The sequence below is a fragment of the Peromyscus californicus genome, unplaced genomic scaffold, assembly GCF_007827085.1.
Source record: "Peromyscus californicus insignis strain IS unplaced genomic scaffold, ASM782708v3 Scaffold_9__1_contigs__length_137607984, whole genome shotgun sequence".
NCBI classification, from domain to species: Eukaryota; Metazoa; Chordata; class Mammalia; order Rodentia; family Cricetidae; genus Peromyscus; species Peromyscus californicus.
The window spans coordinates 43,207,463-43,212,359 of record NW_026294617.1 but is presented as its reverse complement, the minus strand read 5'-3'; positions in this window follow the sequence as shown (position 1 = coordinate 43,212,359).

Sequence of the window (4,897 nt, the reverse complement as noted above, 5' to 3'; positions counted from 1 at the left end):
TACCTATTTTATAGACCTATAGATTTGTGTGATTAAAAACTTCCCAGGTGAAAACAGTTCAGGAGTGGAGAATGTCTAAGACACTCTGATTTACAGTTCCCTTTAGTATGACATTCATTGGAAAGCAGGACCATGCTGAAGAAAAATCAATACAGCAACAACCATGGACATAAGTACAACTGGATACCAGTATGACTTAGGAACTTTAAAATGAGCAAACAGTAATTATGTGCAGTTCCCTCTGATTACAATGACCCAAGACACCTCTGAGTTCAATAGCCACCTGATCCTGTCCAGTGACATTCAGAAAATATTTATCATGTGTCAGGTCCTCTCCTGGAAATGAGAAATACAGAGATGAAGAATGCAGAACAGCCTGAGTTCAAAGTGTTCTGTCAAAGGATATCACAACACAAGATGATAAATGTTAGTATCAGAGGCACCATAGCAGTTCCTAGGAATGTACCTGTGCTGATCTTTGCAATCTAAGAAATAAAGCTTGCCTGAGGATCAGAGGACAGAGACAGCCACAGAGTTAAATTTAGAGGTCAGGCAGTGGTGTTGCACACCTTTGATTGCAGCACGTGGGATCACACACCTTTAATCTCAGTACTTGGAAGTCACATGCCCTTAATCCCAGAACTAGGAAAGTTGAGACAGGAAGTGATATGGCTGGGCAGAGAAAGGAATATAAGGCAGGAGGAGACAGGAATTAGGCCCTTTTGGCTGAGAACTCAGAGGCATTCAGTCTGAGGATTCGGGAGACAGGATCGGCTGAGGAGTTGGCGAGGTGAGAAGTGGCTGTGGCTTGTTTCCTCTGATCTTTCAGCATTTACCCCAATATCTGGCTCCAGGTTTTTATTATAAGACCATTTAGGATTCATGCAACATGGACTTAATCCCAACTTCTTTGAGATATGTTGGCAAGAAAGCTTCTGTGGAGAAGAGATGCACACCAGGCTCTTTGAGGGAAGATGGCTGAAAAAGAGGGACATTCCAGGACGGAGAAGCAACTGTTTCTCAGAGGCAATGCATTCAGGGAATTATAATAATCTGACTAGCGGGATGGGAGATCAGAAAGGGTCAGAGAGGAATCTGAAAGAAAGATGAATGGGGAACATTCATGTTTGAACATCAAGAACAGGATGAGCAGCAGCCTCGCAGGGAATTTAACCAGGAAGTGGCAGTCAGATGTGCACCCACGATGACTCTTCCTGCAGCGCAAGCAGTGCGGTGTAGACAGTGTGGCAGAGACAAACAAACCATTCAAAATTGGCTGCCATCATCTAAGTAAGTGTGGTGCTGGTCTGAGAGAGGAGCCACAGAATTTGCTCTTTTGCCCTTTCGCTCACTTTGCAGGCATTCATTTAACAGATAGCATCCGAGGGTATATACCACTCACCAGGCACTGTTCTAGGCATTGACGATGCTATCGGAAGCAGTGGGGAGAAGGAGAAAATCAATGTAAGATACCGAGTAGAGACTAGTATCAAAGACAAAAGCTGGGTGAGGGACAAGTTCTGGGGTGGAAAGCTGCTGCTGAACTGATTGGTGAATCCAGAGAAAAGGACTGGTCTAAGAGCCATACTGAAGCGGTTGGCTCTCTGGTTCATGTGGGCGGGGTGGGAATATAGGAAAAGGAAATGGTGATTTTCGATCTCAGTGACTGTGTGGACCAGGAGCACAGCAGACCACGAGGAAATAGGGGAGTTCACCGACCCCACTGGAGTTTCAAATACCTGAAACTCATGGGCCTAGGATGGGCAGACACAAGACACAGCTAGCTTCTGATGATAGGAATAGCTCTTAAATACTTCCTATTGTAAAAGCTTCTAAAATTAACTAATAGTTAATTATTAAATGTTGAGTATTCACTGAATTCATGCTCAGAGAGCTAAGGCAACTTATGAAGCATTTCACAGGAAAGAAAGAAACTACTGATCCTACACCATATTTTCTAAACTCTTTATTGCTCTGTTATTTCCAACAAATCCTAAGACTAAGACACCGAAGTGAATCATAAGTCTTGGTCTCTCCAGTCAAGAATGTTGCTAAGGACACGAGCCTCTCCATCAATATTTAAACACTATATAAAGATTTACTTTAAAAAGCCTGAAAACAGCCGGGCACTGGTGGCGCACACCTATAATCCCAGCACTCGGGAGGCAGAGGCAGGTGGATCTCTGTGAGTTCAAGGCCAGCCTGGTCTACAGAGCTAGTCTAGGACAGGGTCCAAAGCTACAGAGAAACCCTATCTCAAAAAAAAAAAAAAAAAAAAAGCCTGAAAACATGCTGCTGCTGGAGGGCATGTAGAGGTAGGTCCATGATCCTCAAAGATTGTGATGCACCAAAGACTATGACAATATCTTTGGTCCATGTTGCCACTGGAGACCACATTGACGTCCATGATCAGAGCTGCCACTGGAAACCATGTTGATATCCACGATCCGTGCTGTTGCTGGATGCTATGCGCAAGGAAGCTTCTTTTGCGATGGTATTGATGACTTCATAACTCATAACTGAGAGTTATAACTCATAACTGAGAATGAGAGGCATTGATGGCTTCTGTGACAACCCCACACACACACCAAAAAGAGAAAGCAACACTTCAGACAGGAAGCTATTGAAGAGAGTCCTTAAAAATTGTGATAAAGACACTGAAGTGTAGGTCTTCACAGTTGATGGTTTCTGGCGAGAGGGTGGGGAAAGACTGTTTTCCTTAAGGGGCTGGCCACTGTGAGTTTACCCACGCTCCGGTGAGTATATGGGTAACACAAGTTGGACGTAATGGGTATTTTGGGGGGAGAGGTAGGAGGATGGGAGGGTGGACCTGGCAGGGATGGGAAGCCAGTGTGATTGGAGTGTGTTGTATGAAATTTCAAAATAATTAATAAAAATATTAGTGAGCGCCAGAAACCTCTTTGAGATTTCATGCAGATTTTATCAGCTTGAGTCATATCCTTATTAGACAGAATTTCCAAGAGCAGTAAAAGCCAGTTTACAATGAGATCATTTTTGGAAACGATGTTAGTTGCTTAAACATCAGTTTGGTTTTTTTAGGTGTTTCCTTTTCTTTTGAACATACATTTTTGTTCAAATGTGCAGCTGTCAACTGTCTAAAGTACATCAGCAATTCTGATGTGGCTGTGTTCAACCTGCCCATGCTGTTGAGAGCTCCGTTCCTGGCCCAAGCCATTCCTCTCTCCTGCCTATACGATTAACCTTCCCAGTTCCAAGTCACTTCCACTCTTTCAGTGTCTTTACCCATAAAGCAGCCCTGTCTTAAGGATTGCTCTACAGCATTCCATTGAGTGAGTGTATCTCCACTTCTTCACCTATTCTGCCACTACAGGATTTGGGGCTAGCTTTTGGTTAGCAATTAAATTGATGCTACTGCAAATCTCTTTGGTAACTATACAGACAACTTAGTTAGATGAGTTCCTGGCAGTGAATTCCCCAAATGATAAGGCATAGACATGTTCAGCTTCAGGAGATGCTGATAATAATTTCCTGGGTAGTAATGTCACATTTCTTATTGATTTTCATATCATTTGTTTTTCTCTTATATTACTTTCCCAATACTTAACAATAAGTGGAAATACAAAAGGTAACGTACTCATTCAGAAAAAAGTAAATGTTTTTATTAATAGAAGATATGTCAGAATTCAAAAACACTTCCTGAAGATACTGAAAATGCTCTGCCCAGTGGCATGTTGATGAGAAAGAAGTCAGACAGCCAATACTGCACCATGGTACTTCAAACATACTTAATGGTCTTGAAATGGTTATTGATACAAATCAGTCATAGGAGCCAAATATCTTACAAGTATTTTAGGATATGACATTGTGTCATTCCATCATAGCAAGTGTACATGACTACAGTCATGTTAATTAGCATGATATTGTCCTAAAGCATACAAAGCTTCTGTTCTCATCCATGCTCAGTATTGATACATGCTTTAAAATGACACTAGTTTAAATTAGGAAAGTGCTCTTTGATCTGCTGAACTTGAATACATTTTTTTCATCATATTGTGGACCTGTATTATACAAGGATAACATGAACGTTGTTGGCTAGAAATCAGAACAACTGTCATTGCCTGTATGAGATTCTCACAAAACTGGATCATTAACATGCCACTGTTTGGCACCCACACGCTCAGGAATCTCATGAGTATCACAAGGGGAGGCATATGAGGGCCTTCTCCTCCCAGAAGATGGATAAACAGTTAATTGCTGGAAAGGAGGAACAAGACTCTTCTCCAGTAGAGTAGATGACCATGCTTCTGTAAATGACATGTCACCCACATCTCTGTAACTGAAACTCATTGCTTCACCAAACTAAAGTTGAATGGAATTGTCCTGCCATCTATTATTGCCCCATCTATCTGACTAGCAATAGACTCCCTGGGAAAATTCATGCAGCATCCCCACACTGTCCTGTTTCTACCCGGTGCAGGTCTTATTCTCAACTTGGTCTTCTGAGTAGAGGTTTGCTATTTAAGTAACACTACTGTTGAATAGTCTGAAGACATGGACCCCAGGCAAGCCACAAACAGACCTTCCCATATCTCCTTCCACTCATTGATAAATTGGGGCCTGATGCTGTGTTCAGAATAGCCTGGTCAGCTTACCACGTCCACCTGATGTCAGCTCTGTCTTCGAGGTTTCCAGCTCTCATCTTGACTATGACTTGACCTTCTCCTTCCCCCAATCCCGTGTCATTGCTAATACCAAATGAATCTGACAGCTGTTGATGTTGATTTCATTCACCATGTTAACCTTACACTAACACAGCAACAAGCCAATGTTACCCCAGAGCAACAAGCAGCTGCTTCAGAAGCAACCTGAAAGGGAAGGTGGAACCAGGTCATCATATCACATGGGACTCACAACT